This window comes from Lycorma delicatula, chromosome 9 (genome assembly GCF_047948215.1).
Source record: "Lycorma delicatula isolate Av1 chromosome 9, ASM4794821v1, whole genome shotgun sequence".
NCBI classification, from domain to species: Eukaryota; Metazoa; Arthropoda; class Insecta; order Hemiptera; family Fulgoridae; genus Lycorma; species Lycorma delicatula.
This window is the reverse complement of record NC_134463.1, coordinates 98568387-98589359: the sequence shown is the minus strand read 5'-3', so window position 1 is coordinate 98589359 and position 20973 is coordinate 98568387. Positions and strand designations below refer to the sequence as shown.

The following is a 20973-nucleotide window of genomic DNA, read 5'->3' as shown; positions in this document are numbered from 1 at the left end:
TACTAGGGTTATTCCTCGGGAGAATGGAAAAAATATTTACGTCCTTCTACCGACGCGATTCCCCTTCACTCCGTGCACTGAAGACTTTTTGATGCTAGTCCCTTTCGGTCAAGCAGGAATGCGCCTGATGCGACCCTAGTTTTTGGAGGGTCCAATGCACTCCCTTCGCGGGGGAGTCACATAAGATGACTATAGGCGATTGCCTGACTACTAATTGTAAGATGAAGGAAGGAATCAACTGTAGAAGACGAACACAGAATCCAATGAACGAGACTAAGATTTAAAGATTGTTAAAATTGTACCTAACTTCCAGTACAACAAAGTTGGAATTAATTCAATTGTTTAAAAACTACTGTTCTTTTAAGCAAATTATTTAACACTTTCTTATAGATTTTTATTGTTTTTTTTTTACCATAAATATACGTAATATCTGCAGAAGATATAAGGTAAAAATCTAAGAAATTGAAAAATTGAGACCGACAGAAAGAAGAAGCAGCCTTAAAAAAGACGATCATTTTCAACAACCGTTCTTCACAGCTCCAGTGAACTTTTGATTTTTTTAAACTTTAAATCTATAACTGTTCATTATATTGTACGCCGATTAGATAAGATGTAAGAATATGAACGATGTAATCATGCTTGTCTGAATTAATTATGAGTATACAGAGCTGACTTCTCGGAGAACATAAAATTTTAAATTGTAATTTTCATTGATGAATGGAAACATTTAATTTAGATGATATTAAGAATAAATTCTGATAATTATGGATTAAGTATTGCTAATTATTGATACTGATTTTTAGAAACGAAATGATTAAAATTGAAGCGAAGAAACTTTACAAAAACTCTTCCAAAAGTTGCGTCGTAATTTTCTTATCACTGAGACCTATAAAACTAACTAAGAGTAACTAAAGCTGACTAACTAAAGGATTTGACTGTCTCATACGTTTATGGAATCCGATGCAGAGTAGTTTTGCTTTACATTTTATTAACAGTACATCAAGACCTGAGCGTAACATGAGATAAGTTAAATAAAAAGATAAGTCAGTTATCATTTTCGAAACATTTGTACCTAAATAGGCTTCTTTATAGTACTCCTTAAAATATCGTACATTCATATAGCTCTTAAATCCAAAATACTTTACGTTCCTTTCAACAGGAATTTGTTTCTAATTCAAGAAAACTTAAAGAACATTATTTTAATTCAAATCTGATACGTATTGACTTGTTAATAGTACCGAACTTAATCCTCCATTTTCTAAAGCTAATTATGACGTCTTTAATTCATTTTTAACTTTGAATTATCTGCAATTAGTAGATGAATAATATAAAAGCTCTACTATATATCAAGACATATTACAATACATTATTTTGCAATATATTTCTTAATTAAATAATAAAGAAAATTTAAATAAATTAAAAAGAATCGGACCAAAGAATGTTCCTGACAGACTCGTGCTTATATCTGTGAAAGTCAGTTACTACCTTACGGACAGGAATATAGCGATTACTCAGAAAGGAAGTTAGAGTTGGATAGTAGTAATCTCTGCTACTTTCTTTGTTTCATACTGTTGTTAGACCTTATCAAGTACGAAGAGTAAATCGTAAAAAAACAGTTACCTACTTACGAATTTCTAAGTTACCTACTTTAAAATCGACCGTCCTGTTTGGATAATGTATAATCGAATGTTAATGATAAAAATAAAACTGATTATCTTGTTTAAGATATTGAGTGATATGATAAGAAGTTATATATTTTATACGATTAGAAAGAGATTTAATTGATTTTGAGAAGAAGATTGAGTTTCCTGATTTTTAGAAACAAAAATGATTATTGAATACTTTCACTAATGGAAAGATTATGAACTTTATATAATTGCATTAAACAGTAAAAATCTCACATTATTCGGAGGAAATACTTTCAAAATTACATTTTAATTATATCATGAAATTTATAAGAAGATAAGATTAGGACTTAGTTTGTTTCTTCTTTGAAATATTTTGACGGAAACAACAGTTAAAAATCTGCAAAAAGTTGATCTTCAACGTCTGTAAATTGTGGATTAAATAAATAATTCTATAACTGTAAAGTGTCTTTTACGTGATTTCAAATAATTTCTCATTCCATGATTTTTAATGGAAAAATGACTCATTTTTCCATGATATTTTTGCAACAGTTTCCATTATATTGTATTTATGATTAAATAAAATAATCTCTTTTCACAATTTATTTATCTACCGCAAAAAGATTTGGGTTGTAATCGTATTACTGATTTGTTTGAATTATCGCTGCTGATTTTGTTTTCTTCTTCAGATGATTGGATTTTTAAGAAAATATCTAAAGAAAAATATTTTTGAATTAAAAATATTTAATTTTAAAATTTCATCACAGAAATCAGACAAATAAAAGTGATTTTTTTTATTGGTAATACATGGTAGTAAAGTCATACAGAAGTAGTTGGCAGTTGTAGTTTATAACATTTTACAATAATAAATCTTGTTGAAGTTATTTATTACTTCAGTTATTTAAAGTACATTATACTTTAATAAATTTTTGGATTTGAAAGATACAGTTCGAAAACTTAAGCTCATGCTAAAAATTCATAAAAAATATTTATGTAGTTCTTTCTTTAAGTTTAATAATTTAATGTTGTATATATAGCAGCTTTAAAAAATACTTAACAATTAAAAAATAACGTAACTTAACTTGCATTATATCAAAATTAAATTTCAGAAAATAGACGTTTTTATGAATGATACAGACATACCCTATCTTACATATAGAAAAGTACAAAATGACGTAATATACTGTAGAGAGTTTATATAATGAAAGACAGTAGCTTTAAACATAAAAAGAATAGTAGTAAAAATATTGTATGGAATGTTAAAACATAAACCAAGAATGGTTGCTGGGAATTTTACGTCGGTTTATGTCTGTATGTATGTATGCGTGTGTATGTGTGAGTGTGAATGATGATCGTTTGAATGGTAAGAGTAAAGAAAGGAAAGGGGTCTGGGAACTGCGAAATGATAGAGAATGCGGAAAAGGTGGGGTAGAGGGAGTCGGCAGGAAAGAGAACGGGGAAAAGAGTCGAAGGAGGGAACGTCGGTTGATTGACAGGTGGCGAGTAACCAATCACAGGCTTGGAATACAGATGAGCACGAACTGTCAATCACTCCCCACCATCGATTCGCCCGTTCCACCGCAACCGTCAACGTCCTTTACGCTACTCCTCTACGTCCTCTATCGCTGTCCCTCCTCCCACGCGACGTAGCACACGATATTCCTTTCACACGTAAAAACATACACGTACATACACAGCACACATACATCTTCCGGGCGCTTGGATCCATCCCTCTGTTTTAATATTGCTTTAGTTTTAAACCATCCACTTACTTTTAACCCCTTCCCAAACTAAACGATTTACAATACACGACCTGTCATCGGCCGTACCGTACTTCAGACCTACTGTACACGGCATATATATATATATATATATATATATATACATTTAATGCTGTATAATCTTACAAGAAATGTAAACAAATTTCTTATTGTTTGCAGTAAGTTGTAGATAACGTTACTAAGAGGCACTTTATTTACATAAAATTGTTACATTTTTTATTTGAATATATATATATATATATACTGGCCGGTGGTGACTTGTCTAGTAGCTATTTCCATTACACTCCACACGTCCCACGTATTTTTTATCTGTTTTATATTTTTCAAATCTTTTAAACTGTACTTTATAAAATAAGCGTACAGAAATGGTACCATGCAAAGTAATATGTATAAAAAGCATCAGCCAAGATTAATTCATTGAGCGAGGGCTAATAGCGAGAGCTGTTCCAACAGCTGTAGTAATCGCCAATTAGTGATTAATAATTTGAAAGAGAAAATTCTGTAAAAAAAATTGCTACACATAGGTCGTTTCATCTTTCTTTTACCTGCTTAGCCTGCGGTAATTACTGTTCCGATAATACTTTCAAGGATGATATGTATGAGTGTAAATGAAGTATAGTCTTGTACAGTCTCAGTTCGACCGTTCCTAAGATGAGTGGTTAATTGAAACCCAACCACCAAACAACACCGGTATCCACGATCTAGAATTCAAATCAACCCTATAAAAATAGGTCGTTTCATCTAATAGCAGAAAACCTTATTGAAAAATACCATAAAAATTTTGAACGTATTCGGTGTAATAACATCATAATCGCTTAAACAAACTGAAGATATCACAAAAGTTCAAGTAAAAAATGGGGCAATATGCTTCAGAAAGTACTTTTTCAACGGTTGAAAACGAACAGAAAAGATGAGTTGGAGTTAAACATTTCAGATTACTTCGGTACTTATTTTCTTCAAACAGTCAAATAATGCAATCTTCTTTAACGAATAAAGGGAGAGAAACTCTTATTTGCGGAGAATATTGCAACAATAAGAATTAGGATGATTCGACCATTTAAATAAGCCATTTTAGTTATTTAATTTTATAATACAACGTTGTGTAAATACTATCAAAAAAAAAAAGATTAGAAGAAATAAAACAAGATACCAAGGATTAATAAATATGTTGAAATTAAAAGATCGAAACAGTATAAAAATAAATGCAAATTATCACCCTAAACAGAAATTAAGGTAAATTAATGACTATTTTTGTTGATTTTACATGACAATAATAAAAATTAATTCCATCAGTTATCAAATTTAACTGTTTAAAATGTGAAAGCGATGCTAAACACGTTAATTATATTTACCAGGAGCATATCTGATCCATCTGTATTTTGTGCAAATATTTACTCATCCGTTAGTGATAAACGGATGAGTAACTTGTACAATTTCTAATATGTCTAATGTAAAAAAATCTTTGTTGTTTCAATATTTACTAGGTTTTTAAAAGTTTTAAGTTTTATTCTGACCTAATATGTATTATTCTCTAATAAGACAAATTTAAATACGCTTATCTTTATTTTTTAGCGTAAATAATGTAAAATGTCATAACACTATGAACAGAGTTTAATTTAAATTTTAACTATCGTAAAATTTTCCGTATTCGAACTTCAAATATCAGAATACTCTCACGACTGGAAAGACCATTGAAGTAAAATACATAAATACAGTAGTAAATGTTTTACTCATACAATAATTTCCTTTTGTTCTCTAATAAGAATAGTAATTTTTACAATAAAAATACAGTTCAGAAAAATGTTACTCCTTTTTTTTTATAAAAAAATTATTTTAAAATTTTATGATTTCTGGAAAATACTATTAAATTCTGTGTTCTAGACTATAACTTTTATTTAATCAGATAACTTCTTAATAATAAAAATCTTATTATACACCACATGACTTCCTTGTACGGATATTAAATTAAATATACACATTTCTTTTTTTAAATGGAAAATACATAAAATTTTATTTCATTAATAACTGATATTGCTTTCATTTTTTTTTTTCAATAATTATTATTTATTGTAAAAGAGGTTAATAATAATAAATCAATATATTTAAATTAAACAAAAAAAGTTAAAAAAAAAAAACAAGATGAAGTCTGATTCAAACCGATGTGCCTTCTCCTTGTAAGAACCAAATATTTCATTAATTAAAAATCTATTTGACTATAACTCTGGAAACAATGAAAATAAGTACCACTTATGATAAATCTTTGAAAAGTTTCAATGACAGTTAAGAATGAGTCAAACATCCAAATTTTTGGGATTTGGGCTTTTTTGGACACTTTTGGATCAGTCGATTGCATTCAAAAGGGAAGGTACACAATTAGATGTTACAATAGTGCTAAATCCAAAATTTTAACATCCTACGACTAATCGTTTTTGAGTTATGCGAGAAACATACGTACTTTGTACAGAGAAGTAAAAAACCCATAGGATTTGCTACGCTTTATTATTTTTAAATTTACGATTTCTAAAAAAATACCATTAAATTCCGTGTTTTAGACTATATATTCTATTGTACTCCATAATTTTTATTTAATCAGATAACTTCTTAACAATAAAAACCAAAAATGTGTGTAATATCTCATTACTCCTGACTAGTTTGCTTAGTTTATAGATATGCAAAAACACAAGAACAGTAAATATTCAAGACTAGGGATGTTTTAGTCATTTGTAATCATCCATAAGAAAATGTAATATTTTCATTGGTGGTCGGTTCATTTTAAAATTTTTATGATTTCTGTAGTTTTCAGTTTTTTTTTTTATTATCACTTTCAACTACTTTTCGTCTTCATACGTTCGATCAGATTAGAGTCCAATAAAAGGGTAGCATTCAACATTATAAACGAACAAGAAGCACGTGTGGATAATTTTTAAAATTAAAAATCTCGATGAATCGTTCGAAAGTTGGAATCGAGATCGGTTCATTATTCTACTATAAATTTTTAAATCTTTAAATTTATTCTGATAGCAACATCAAAGATAGTTAAATATATGGTACACAAAATAATTAATTCAAATTACTGCATTATAAATACCTTTGCCGATTCTTCTTCTAACTATGGATAAAGCGATATACTGATCCAGCTCCTTCAGAACATCTAACTCAGGGTCTTCCTAAATATCTTGTAACGCTTGGCCGCTGCTCGTAACATGTTTCCAAAATTCTGTAAGTATCGATTTTTATACACAAAACACTTCATAAAAAACGGATTCTTACTACCTACATAAACAGCACTTAAATCGCTTACAAGTACAATATTTGACTCTTAAAAGAAATTAATTTCTGCATCTTTAATTCGAAAGACCTTTTAATGATATTTTTAGATAATCTGCTTGATGTGTAAACTTCATATGATGTACTCAAAAAATTATATTAGTACTTTTATATTGTGTAATCTGTACGATTAAATACAGGAAAAAAAGGTTAGGTTGTGGTATCATTTTAAATTCTATTCTAGTAATTTTTTTTTTTAACTTTAAAAGTTCTGATGTACCTATAGTAGACGATAAATTTATTAGTAACATTTTTATTAATAAAAATTAAAATAAATAAAACCATTGGCCATGTAGTATTTATCAACTACAGAATATATTTGGATTTTTTTTTCTTAAAACATTTCCGTAGTAAAATTTTAAAGCGAAAAAATTAATCTTCCCATATCAAAAATTTCTGCGTTATCTTACAACTTGTACCGCCCACACTTTCAAAAACGTAGGCCAATATATTAGAACTTTTTCATTAAAAAAATAATCAATAAACATTTAAAACAGTAGTTAAAATAAAAATTGCAGATATAAGTAATTAAAAAAAAAAACAAATTAATTATTAACCCGCCGGGTTGGTCTAGTGGTAAACTCGTCGTCGTAAATCAGCAGATTTCTAAGTCGAAGTTCTTAGATTCAAATCCTAATAAAAGTAGTAGCATTTATTCGGATTTGAATACTAGATCGTGGATACCGGAGTTCTTTGGTGGTTGGATTTCATTTAATTAACCACACGCCTCGGGAATGGTCGGCCTGGGTTTGTTCAAGACTCACATTTACCGTCACCTGTTATATTACACTAATAAATCGCTAATGACTTTAATGTTGATGAGGCTGTAAATGAAAGAAAAAATAATAATTTATAAAACGATAAATAAAACATATTCAAATATTTATTAATTATAAATTTACCTAAAGTGAATAGTCATGAAAATACAAATGATTTTACAACAGGCTTTGTTAAAAATTAAAAAACTGTTTGCCAATTTTCAACTTGTATCTAACTATAGGAATGAAGGACGATAAAATATTATTTATATACATTTATTACGAGACATTAACATAAAGACCAGTGTTTTTTTTTGTTTTTTTTTTTTTTTAATTCGGTACTGACTTCTCGAAGTTGAATTAAATAACTTTTAACTCCTTTTTTTTTATTAATATTATTCTGAAAAATTGAGTATATCTTTTTCTATTTAAAATTCTAAAAATAAATTTTCAAAATATTTTGCAATATTAACTTCGTTTATTAGAGATATTACAAATTTTTAGGAAAATTAAAGTTATTCATTTTTTAGAAATATTACACGCTACTAAACATTTATAAAAATTAAATGGTGGCTGTTGTATAATAGTAAAAACTTGCAATAAATGGTGTCTGTTATCCAGATCGTAGATTTTTGATAATTTCCCTTTAAATTTATTTTTCTTTTTAAATATTTTTATTTACAATTGCATCAACAATTAAAATCATTAGCGACTTATCAGCGCAATGTAAGTGTTCCGGTAACCGTGTAGTCTTGCCCAAATTCAGGCCGACCATTCCTGAGGCGTGCGGTTGATCGAAACCAAACCACTAATGAACACCGGTATCCACGTTCTAGCATTTAAATCTGAATAAAAGCCACTACGTTTATTAGGGTTTGAATCTGAGAACTTTCAACTTCGAAATCATCTGATTTACGACGACGAATTTATCACTAGACCAACCCGGTGGGTTTCCTTTAAATTGATATATTATAGGACACTGAGAAATCAGCTGTAACTCTAGAAATTTATACTAACGTATCGGGATTCTCCGCTAGTGATCGGTACATACCGGTATCGGTGGTTATAGTTCACTATTTTATGAAGAAAAACAATCGCATAAATAAATAAAAATTATGTAAAAAGATTTTTTTAAATACCACTCTTAAATTAAACGCACTAAACGGTAAAAGATAATTTTAGGACGGTTTCTCAGAATGGATTTGACAATAAGCTTTGATAATGATATGTAAGATTATGTGAAAGTCATAGCTTCAAATTAAAAAAATTGATCTTTTTGCCAATTTTTTCATATGCGTGATGAATTGCTTAAAGAATGGGGTGTCGCAGCCCTCCACTCGAGGGAAGCACTGGAAGCGGATGGGTATCTTCCATGGGGATGGAAAAACTTTTCAGAGCGCTAGGACCGACCGTTTTCAAGATAATTGAGATTTTCATCCAAAAATTCGGATCCGGTTAAAAAGTAGTAAATTTTCCCTAAACTTCGATATATATCGATATGAAATAACTGTATACAAGTATACACCTGACCACCATAAAACGAATCAGGATTTTCCGATAGTGATCAGTACATTCCGGTGTTATTCTAAAGGTGACGCGCGCGCGCGCGCGCGCGCGCACACACACACACACATACAAATGCCATTTAGTAGGGTAGGATGTACACGCTTTAATTTTTTTCAGTATCTATAAGTAATTTAACGGTAAAGTCAGTTTATTTTATGAAGGAGGTGAGTAATTTGAAAAGCAGAGTTTTGAAGTCGAGAATGGAGAGTCCACGTCGTCACGTCATAACCTAATAAATCAATAAATCTCTCGGTCGCTACTCCTCCCCCTTTACTGCTCTGAATCAATGGAGCCACCCGCAACAGCAGATAACTTATTATTAAAATATGGAAATGTGGGGGTGGACCGAGGTGGCAAGTTGTCCAAACTTTGAGTGACGCCTCCAGTAGAGGTTCATAAATAAGAAACGTCTTGACGCGACACGCAGCTAAGCTGATACTGACACTGATGCCGGCAGACGGTTTAACGCGTATCATCTTTGGAGATGACAATTTCGGAACTGTATCCCGATCTTCAACATACATTAAACAAGATTACCTATTTCCTTTAATCTAGTTACCGACCGACCGACTGACTGAACTACTACTGTAAATTAACACCGGTGAATAACGAGCCGTCAGTTCATGATGACCCGTTCTGATATGAACTGTCCATCATTCGGTAAATGTACGTTCCCTTAACCGATGTTCATCAACTAAATTAACAAACGTAAACTGTTAGTTTATCGCTAATTACAGAACGTGAGCTGTAAATTTACAATATTAACTTTTAGATTTATTTTACGATAAGAATTTTATCGAAATAAGTTTAATATTTTTATTTCAGTAAAACGGTTAAAAGTGAACTAGCTGAAATATTACGAAATTATCGTACATTATGTTTGGTTTATATATATAAAACCTCTGATAACAAAGTAGAGATATTCTTTTTATAAGCTTTTTAGGTAATGTACAATTTTTAAACGTTTAAATTAATAAAGAAAGAATTCAATTTCCCATAAAATTATTATTTATAATTTTTTTTTTTTTTTTACAATTATATCGTGGTTTTATTTTAATATTTTATTTTAATTTGATTTTTCTAATGAAATTTTTTGACGGTTTATTATGAACGGATATCCTTTCTGCTTTTACAATACTAGAAGATTCCAAGGGGAACAAATCCTAACATTTATCGTTCTCGATATAACAAAACTTCTGTATAAATTAAATATGCAAATATAAGTACTAATATTAATACTTCAACGAAATTAAAAGGCTGCTGCGAGTCATACAAGTGACACCTACATTTAGTTTACTAGTGATAACTGCATGTCTGGAACGGGTGCGGCATCCAGTATCCATGATGTCGGTCAAGATCATCCGTGCAATTCTTCCCTGAGGCTGTGCTCTTATTAAAGCAGGTCCGGCACTAAGGTGGAGTAATCGATAAAAAGAGACTGTATGATAATATATAATTAAGAAAAAATCTGACTCTCGGTATCTCAAGTATTTTTATTATAATATGATTCGTATATATGATGCAAGTAAAACATAATTTGAGATGTTATAGAGTTAAAAATAAACTAATATTTTAAAAATATTGAATCTTTATCTAAAATAAATATAATTTTCGTCCGATTCCTTTGATAAAACTTGATAAAAACATGACAATTTACAAAAAAAAGGTAAAATTAAAGATTTTTTTAACCTTTAAAAAAGGAAAATATTTTTTAAGACCCGATGACATAGCACCGTTCAGAGAATCCAATCTAGTTGTTGACATTCATATGGTTTTGTCTTCTTTTTTATGTTAATCTTTTTATTTATTTTTTCTCTTATACTAGTTATACTGTTATACTAGCTTCCGAAACAATGAAACTATAATTAAATCGTACAAAGCAATGACATGAAAGAGATTTATTTATTCATCGTATGGCACCAAGACACAACACCAATTACATTCAAAAATTTCAAACAAATATCCGACAAATTAATAAATATAAGCTATTGATTCTGGAGTCGCCATCAGGAAATCTTCAGGAGTCCCTTTATAAGCTGTCCTAGGTCAAATTTCTGTGATGTGTTTAACAGTTTGATTTTCACCACACTCGCAAAGGGGAGTCGGTGTTTTACCCCATTTATACAGGAAATAGGCGTACCTACCGTGCTGAGTTCGTATTCTGTTTATCGTTGACCATGTCTTACGTGGCAAGTCAAAACCCGGCGGCCTTCGAGTAATACATGGATTTTGGTTATTCTGCTTTGTGGTCCATTCTTGACGCCAAGCGTCAGTTGGGTTGAATCCTTCCTCTGTGGCAGCAATTGCTGTTTTGATAGGTGGGTTTCTAGATCGAAGGCGACCATGACTGGCATCCTCAATGTCCTCATGTATCGGTAGGTTTCGATTGTCCATAATCTTCTTGTACTCTCATATAACAGCGTTCATACGGCGCAGATTTGGGGATGGTATGTGGTTCAATACTGGGAGTCATTTCACAGGAGTAGACCTGTTAACCCCGGCAATCAATCTCATAGTGTTATTAAGTTGAGCACACATAAGGGCTGTTAAGCCACACCGGCGCACAATATTCTGCAGCCGAGAAGACGAGTTTCAGAGCCGATGTGCGCAAAGTGGAAGCCGATGCTACCCACGTTGTTCCACAGAGTTTATGTGTAATGTTAATTCTCGCTTTCAATTTGTCCGCAGCTTTCTAGTGTCACGCCTAGGTATTTTGGTGTCTTATTATGAAAGAGCCATGTATTCTTGAAATTTAAAAGAATTTTAAGAAATTTAAGAATTTTAAGCTCCCTGTTAGCGAACGTTACGTGAAAGAGAGATATTCAGCGATCCCACCCAAGACAATACAATAAAAGTCTGAATAAAGTGTAATACAATTTAAAATTGAACGAAAAAATATAAAAAACCATGCACACAAACTCCGTATCAAAGTACACATAAACCAATAACTAACGAAGCAGAGAAAAAAGGATAAATCGTCAACACAACAGTTAAATTGTTGATAAAATAAAGTACAATATTTACCGCACAACAGTCTCAAGATCCCACACATGCAGCATTTTCAGTCCTCTCACATCCTCACTGTTAACCAATAAATTAACAGCCGGATGGTTTTCGGGCGTGTTAAGCTTAGAAATATACTTTAAACTTAACCGGTGAATTTCTTCACGAATAGATGACATCTCTAGGTAATTGTGGATCTCCTTGTTCTTTCCAAACCACGGCGCCTCCGATATGTTCCTCAGCAGTTTGTTCTACAACCTTTGGATGATATCGATATTGCTTTCCGTACCCCAAGGTTGTATCCCGTAGGCTAACACTGGCTTTAAAAACACCTTATACAACATCTGTGTGTTACTTAACAACAACACGGATCTCCTTCCTAGTAACCAATTCAAACACCTAAAGTTATTATTAAATTTCGTTCTCTTTTCTTTCGCTTGATTCTTCCATATTAGGCGGCGGTCCAAATGAAGTCCTAGGTAACGAAGGTTGTCCGAATGAGGGATATGAATTCAATTTAGGCAGACTGCCCTTCTCATCTCAAAGGGTCACAGGACTCGGACTTTTAATGAAAAGTACTTTTACTGATTAACATGTACCGTTCGCTAAAAAGTTCTAACGCTGTTTCTCCGACGCTACTGTTGGGTTAACGTCGAACGCCATAATCGTCGTGTCATAAACAAAGAGTGATATTTTCCATGCTTGGACGATCAGCAGTATAAACTGAATACAAAATCGAGCCCAAGAATGTAAAATAAATTTGTTTCATTTTACTGCTCTATACAATTCTTACTCTACATAAATATTTATTAAAAAGAATATATATATATATATATATATTCCAATATTTTACTGATTCAATATATGTAATGCTGTATTTCAGGAAAAATGAATACTATATTAATTCGTACAAATCTTATTTTTTCAAACTTATAAACATATACAAAACAGATGAAGATTAAGAGGTATCACTTAAATCTGCTTTCTTTGAAAAATTATATTTATTTATAACATTGATAAACAGAGCAACGATTTCATTTATTGGACTGAATATCACAAGCATTTCGAGTGATTAATAATAGTAATAAACTACTTTATTTTTGGCTAAGTAATAAGTCAACAAAAAACACTTACTTCATTGCTCACCTTCTATGTTATTTCTAATACGAATAATTCGACAGTATTGAACCTTTTGAATTACTCGTAGTTCTGAAATTATGATGAATTAGTTTTCAGTAAAACGTAAAATAAATTATAATGGTGTAATAATTTAATTCCTACTGAAGTGCTACACAAAATGAAAATTTTTAATTATAAATAATGTAGATATTAATGAATTTACATTGTTCATGTAAATACGCCTCTTCAAACGAGTTTCTTGGATTCATTCCAATGGACTGGTAATTATTACAAAACACCGCCGGTTCAAGAACTATATTCAATTTCGATTTAATTTTATTAAAAATAAGAAAAAAACAAATTGAACATAGTTTGTATAACTTAAAATTAATATAAAACAAAAAGAATATACTTAGAGACATAAACAAAACAAAAAAAAAAAAAATTAGAAAAGCCCACGTTATTCGACTTTTTTTTATTTATTATATTTTACTTTTTTTCTTTTTTTTACCAGTTTACAGCTGACAATCAAATAAGTTAATTTGTAATCCAATAGACTACCGTTAATTAATTCTACAGAAATGATTAATAAATTGAATTATTGATCTCTCGGTTATTTTATAGCGGGAGGGTAAAAAGAGGAGGCGAGAGTATATATGGGTGTTATCGAGCGGTCAGATTACATTTTGTTAGATCATTTTTCGTTGTCAAAACGGGATGATGTTCACGGAGTGGCGGTTTACGATGTTATTTTGATTGTCAGTTTGGCGGTTTCGTGTCGGTCGGACCGATATGATGGGCCAAAATTGACTGCGGTCTGATTTGTTGTATACGAGTATATAGTCGGCTTGTTCAATTTAATTTAGCCGTGACCAAAACTTAGTTGTATATTCATTTATCAAAATCCCTTCTCGAGACACAATAAGCTATGCACGAGTTTATAATATAATGTTGTTGTATGCAGAACTATATACTATTACTACAGGAGGTCGATGTCGGCGTCGTTTTCTCGTCCCACCTCCACCGATCCCCCTCTAACCGTCTCTTTCTACATTCTCTTTGTCTTACTCTCTTAGTGTTTCACATCGAGTGTCTAAAACACTCAGAAACACTCTTGAAGTAGGATCTACGCGCGCGTTACAAGCACCAAAACTTGTGAGTAATGAACACGCTTACAAGTTCACCATACACTCATATATTCTCTCTCTGTCACTCTTTGTATCTTTCTCCCTCCTCTCTTTTACTCTCTATACTTTAAAATTCACTTCTCTTCTCTGTATTCAAACCTCTCTTCCATCCGCTTCACCTATACGGCACTGTTTCTTCTTTGTTTAAACAACCTTTCTCTTACAACCTTTTCATAACAAATATTGTTCGATTCAGCTTAAAAACGTTTACTGGAAGCAATTTAAGTTTATTATTTTTTTAAAACCCGATTAACGATTATTTCCTATTAGTTAATACGATGAAAAGAAAAAAACGGATATTATATTTTTATATTTACTGCGACCGCTACTTTAAAACGTGGCTCAAACAGTTTTGATTTAATTTTAACTTGCGTTTAAAACTGCTTAAAGTTTTAATTTTGTTAAAATACTTTTAGCAGCTGTTGGGAAATAATAAAAAATAAATAAATAACACCATTTTTCACCTTAAATGGCTTCATATTTGTTTCTTTTCGTTCAGACTTTTCGTTCAGACCACTACGGATCATGTTGGCATAATTTTGACTTCTTTTTCTTTTCCCAAAAGGTTTTCATTCTTTTGCTGTGTTATTGCCTGTCTGCCATCCTTCTATTCAAATTTATACCCTATCTTCGGAAACTAAGATTTTCGAATCGCTTTTCTAAATTTATCTGTCTTTACACAGACCCTTAGAAATGTTTAATATTTTTTAGATATATTTCTATTTCTTATTGGTTTGTTTACATAGAAATAAAACATTTGTTTTGTCAATCTTTGGTTGTTCGTCCTGCTTAATTTCCTTGCTTATTCCTTGCTTCGTCCTGCTTATTTTTTTGTATTATTTGTAGATTTCTTTTACACTTTTCAATTTCTAAATTCCATCTTCATATTTTGGTAGGTAAATGTTTCTTAAAATTCTTTTTTCTACTTTTCTTATTTCTTGTTCTGAAAAGAATGTAGACATTCAGCTCCATACAGTGCTTTTGGTAGGATTACAGTTTTATAGCGCCACAATTTGGAGTTACATAACAATAATTTTTTTTGTAAATATTCTTCTTGAGATGACAGGCCGTTTCCATTATTCGTACCAGTTTTTCGTCATCCCATTTTTTTTTTAATTTTTCGCCGTTATGATTTATCCCAAATATTTAAATTTTTGAATTCTACCTATTTCTTTGTTGTCGGAAATTTTAAGGTTTTGAGTTCTGTTCTCTTTATGATTGGAAAACCAGTTAATTTTTTTATAAGAAATTTGAACATCAATTTTGCCTGCACATTCGCTTAGTTTTTGAATTTTGATTTTAGCCTCTTTTATATCTCTTGCAAAAATTGCAAAATCGTCTGCGAGGGCCAGAATGTTTGTATTTATGAATTTAGTTTCGGTGCCCATTTTTATGTTTTCGTGTACATTTAGCTTTTTAAGTTTTTCTCCCATTCTCTTATAACATTTTCAAAGGCACAATTAAAAAAGATCGGAGACGGTCGATCTCCTTGCCTTACTCCAGTTTTAATTTCGAACGGTTCTGAAAGTTCCCCTAAGATTTTACTTTTGATTTTGTGTTTGTTAATGTTTATTGTTTTTGGATCTATTTTAAATCTTCAAGGATTTTAAGTAGAAATTCCCTGTGGATGAAGTCATAGGCTTTTTTAAAATCTATAAAAATTGTAACTAATTTAGGATTTTTATTTTTTGGTATTACAAAATTTGTTTTTTGTTAAAGATTTGCTCGGCAAATATGGCTTCAATATTGGACGTTATTTTTTTCAAATTGTAGTGATTGAGCGAATTTATATTAATACATAGAATGTTTAATATTTTACGGCTATATGGTGTATCTTGCGACCAAAGCAAACATGTATATACACATTATTAAACAGAAAACGGGGTTTAAATCGACGTCTGGTGTACAAGTCTACTCTTTGGAACTAAAGAAACACCAATACGAAGACTATTAAATCAAATAAATTTTAAATCTGATCAGCACTTCCAATTATAAATAGAAAATACATTCTCTTTATTCAGCTTCGTCGTTTTATAAACGGTTTAAAGACGGAATAGATTCGTATACGATTTCGCTTTTAGCATCTAAGACATAATTTTATTCCTATTCACACTGTTATAAATATCCAAAAGAATTCTGGAATCTATGATTATCCTTTTTTGAACATTTATAATAGTTAAAAGGATGCCACGACATTTTTTCAGATTTTTGTTTAGTTACTCTGAAAACTGAATTCAAGTTTCCATAACAATCGGATCACAAAGTACGCAAGAAATATGAAATCTTCCCTGAATATGTTTTCTATTTAAGAATGGTTTAAGAGGAAAATAAAAGTGGTATTTTCAAACAATGTTTCAGTTATGGTTCATAAGATTAAAAATATTAAATAATACAAATTTAGTTCCATTTAATTATATTACGGGGTAATTATACGAGAAATTCATAAATTTAATATCTGTATTACTAAAGATCTTAATGGAATAAATATTCCTGATTTTTATGCATTTATCTAAACTGAAAGCAAACATAGTGGTTTAAAAAAAAAATAGTTCTACACCCCTTTTTGGCGTTTGGAAAGAATAAAGAAAAAGACCCTTCTTTAGCAATAAATTATTACGTATGAAAAACATCCATTTATGAATTCAGATAGATCACACCATTCAATCATTTTTTTAAGTAAACTCTTTAAAGGCTATTATTAAAAATGTTCTATTTTTAAAAATATTTGTAAAAGTTTACTGAATAAAATTTCAGCTTTCTATTTATCTTGAAAACTTGAAAAGTCTTGTTGAGAGATTTGTTGGTGCTATTTATATATATTTTTATTAAACGTACTTTTAATCTTTTTTTTTTGTAATCATATTTTTTATTTATTTATTTTTTTGTAAATCTTTTTGATAAATATTTTAAGATATGTTTAATCCTGGTGTCTTTTTCGTCTGCAAATATTCGATATAATTATATTTCAGTTTACTTGTGAACGGACCTTCTATTTCTAATAACCTCTTCAATTATTCATCCACAGAAAAAAAAGAATTTAAATCTACGACTATCTATTTAAACTAATATATTTTTATTTGATTTAAACAGATTTAGTTGCCTAATTTTTACGAATTAAAATATTAATTACTTTCAATTCTTATCTATATTAATTTATTTCTTAGGTAAATTTTTAAAAGGTGAAAAGAATTTATTAACTAAAAGAAAACACATATGAAGACATACCGAATTTTTTTGCATATTTTCTGCTAAATACATAAATGTATATTTCTTCATTGAATGTTGCAAATCTGTAACAAAAGATTATTACGACAAAATGATTACAATATGTTATAACACTATATATATATATATATATATATATATATATATATATATATGTGTGTGTGTGTGTGTGTGTGTGTGTGTGTGTGTGTGTGTGTGTGTGTGTGTGTGTGTGTGTGTGTGTGTGTGTGTGTGTGTGTGTGTGTGTGTGTGTGTGTGTGTGTGTGTGTGTGTGTGCGTGTGTGTGTGTGACATGTTATAAGTCGAGGTGTAACGAATGACTATGGAAGTGAAGTAATGTTGAAGGTTGTTGGAAAGGAAGCGTCTGGTTGAAGCAATATGTTTGTTGGTAGCACATCCCGTAAAGTTGGCGGGGAGGGGGGAACTTATTGGATAAGTTTAAGAGGATAGGGAAAGGGGAAGAGTAGGGGGAAATTCACCCCTCCTACCTAACCATCGAATAAGACTGTCAAAATATGATTTCATCTGTCATCCGAGATACTCATATGACAAAGTATCATAACAGCACCAACTGTCGCAACCAACAGAGCGAGCGAGAGAGTAGACGGCTTTTCTTGGGTAGTTCGACTGGAGGGGGGGTAAAGGACCCCCAGGTGATGTATAATATCGAGTCATGGCTACACGCTATCAAGGCGATATCTATTCGATTTTCATTTCTTTATATTCTTCGTTTTTTTCTTTATTTATCTCAAAAACTCAAATCGTGATGAAATCTGATAGTAAATTTCAGTGACTTCTACCATCCGTCTGTTGTTTTTCAATATACCCGGCTTTTTCTTTTCTCTAAAAGTAGTAATGTTAAAAATGGTTCCAAACCCCTGTACCACCTCCGCCCTTTAACTTAACTCTTACCCTTCAGTTTTGGCACCGTTTGACAAATGGAGTCCTGAGATTTTTTTCTCATTCTTGTAGTATTCTTTTCCCTTTTACTTTATACTTTTCCCTTTTTTTCTTTTCTATTACCTCATCCTACTCCATCTATTCATTCTTTATTCTTCATTTCTTTTTTCCTGCAGTCACCGCGCGTTGATATGCAGAGCAAGTCATGATAAATGGTATTGTTCTATCATAAGAAGCCCTTCATTTCACTGTCTTGCTAGCTTAAACAAGTTTTTTTTTTGTTCTTCAAAATTGAAATGAGAGCTTTTCAATGAAATTATTACGAAATGCTTTCCAAAAAAAAAATTAATTACAAAATATTAATAATGATTTAATGAATATATTTTCTTTTTGTTGATAAAATTAAAACTTTGAGTCGACTAAGAAATTCACTGTATATTACTCGAATAACAGTATAATTAATAATCATGAAAACCTAATTTATTTTAAGTGTAAAGAGAAGATTTTAAATTTATTTATCAACATATTTTAATGAATAATAAAAATAGATATATGAAAGAAACGAAGCGAAGAATTAAGCACTGCATTATGATTGTAGTAAAGTGTTTTCCTTTTTTATGAGGAAATTAAAAAAAACTCAAGACTAGAAGTTAAACTGTTATATTCGGTCTTATCTCTCGACCACCATCTGTACTGTTATGTTCTAAATTAAAAAAAATATATATATATAATCCTTTATCTGACAAACTTAAACAGATACTTGATAATAAGTTACAAAAAATTCAAAATTAAAACTACCAGATATTAACATTTTATTTTATTTAAAAGCTGCCCTCAGCAAAAATAAAACAACTTGTTTAAAATAAAAATGTTTGAATGTTGAAAGAATATGAAAAAATATATTACTGGATAAAAAATAATACATCATTAAAAACCAAGTATTTAATTTGCAAGTTTAGCATTTTTTGTTTTCTTACACCTCAACAAAGACCTTTTTTTTATATCTGATGTCCATATAAGCTAAAGTAAGCAGTTATCTGCATTTTTTATTCGTTAGTTGTAATATAAAGTTTATATTATATAACATAACCCAGGCGAGTATATTTCGTTAATTCCGACGCAATAAAAATAACAGCTTAGGCTACATGGCAGAAAGATTTGAAAGACATTAACAATTTAATCCTATATCTAAATGTCGGTCTGTTGACTTTTTATTCTTCAAAATGAAAGGTTAGTTGGGGAAGTAAACCGTTAAAAAACTATACAAAATAATTTTTCCTATTTTTCTTAAATCAATGATATAAAATGTTGAAAACTAAAGAGATCACTTTACGCCTAATTTTCATTATATAAACTTCGATATCAATACCCAAGTTAAGACATAATTAGACATCGGAAATAATTATAAGGTGAAACGTGAAAATATGGAAACAATACGTAGAATTTATTATTCGTTTTTATTATTTTCATAGCTCTGTCATTTTCATCGAGGACTGTTGCTTTCCGAGCGGCTGAAAAAAAAGGATTTTCTTAGAAAATCCCTTGATTAATTGCAATTAAAAAAGGGTTTGAAATAAAACGGTTCATGATAGTATAAAAAAAGGTAATAAGAAAAGATTTCTTGCTAAATAGATTGTAAAATATTCAAGAAATTAAACAACTAATTTTAGCTATATAATTTATTTGCTTTGAAAAACGCTACAAAGTTCAGGATAATTGCAAAATACCTTTAACATATGTAAATTGAAATATTTGTAGTGAAACTGCACCTGACAGTAAATCTGGGTAATGTAGACAAAATATCTAAATGCTTTTTTCGAATTGTTAAAAGTTAAAATCTTAAATTTTAATATTATTAAAACCAGGATCTTTAAGTTATTCTACATTCCAAAATAAACGATTTAATACGAGATATGTCACAATCAAAAATAGCACACCAGTCGGCACAATAACCCTGTCAGGTATATATCAGAAACGCAGAATGAAATCCTGATTAGTTTTCACATAGCCAAATATACTGTACTATACAGTTCTAAACTTTATAGATTAGACGATTTATGATCCTGAGAGTGACAGTAGCCGATCTCCCGATTTCGGAAGAGGCTGCAGAGCCTCGTGATGGAAGTATGGCAGCTGGAATGGGACACCACGACTAGGGAAAGATCCTTGTATAAATTTATACAGAATTTGGAGGGATGATATGGCTCGAGCTCTTTTTAAGGGCAACGGGTACCCGGGTGTTCACCAACCACGCTAACTTGAACCAATATCTGATTCGGTTCCGCATGGCAGCTGATGAGCTGTGCGTCTGCGGGGAGGCCCAGTCAAATGAACACCTGATGTTTGACTGTCCTGCTCTTGGGATGGCTAGGGTCACCCTGGAACTTAGAGGACAAGGGGAAAATTGGCCACTCACAAGCGGCAAGTCAATGTGGCGAGAGCCGCATTGTCGGACCGTGTGCGAGTTCCTAGATGCGGTTGC

General features: G+C 30.8%; 1 protein-coding gene across 1 annotated transcript in view; it reads left to right on the top strand.

Annotated features, from left to right (window-relative positions):
- pb (homeobox proposcipedia) overlaps positions 1–20973 on the top strand; it is a 280010-nt gene that overhangs the window by 249088 nt on the left and 9949 nt on the right. The gene's annotated exons all lie outside the window — the stretch shown is intronic.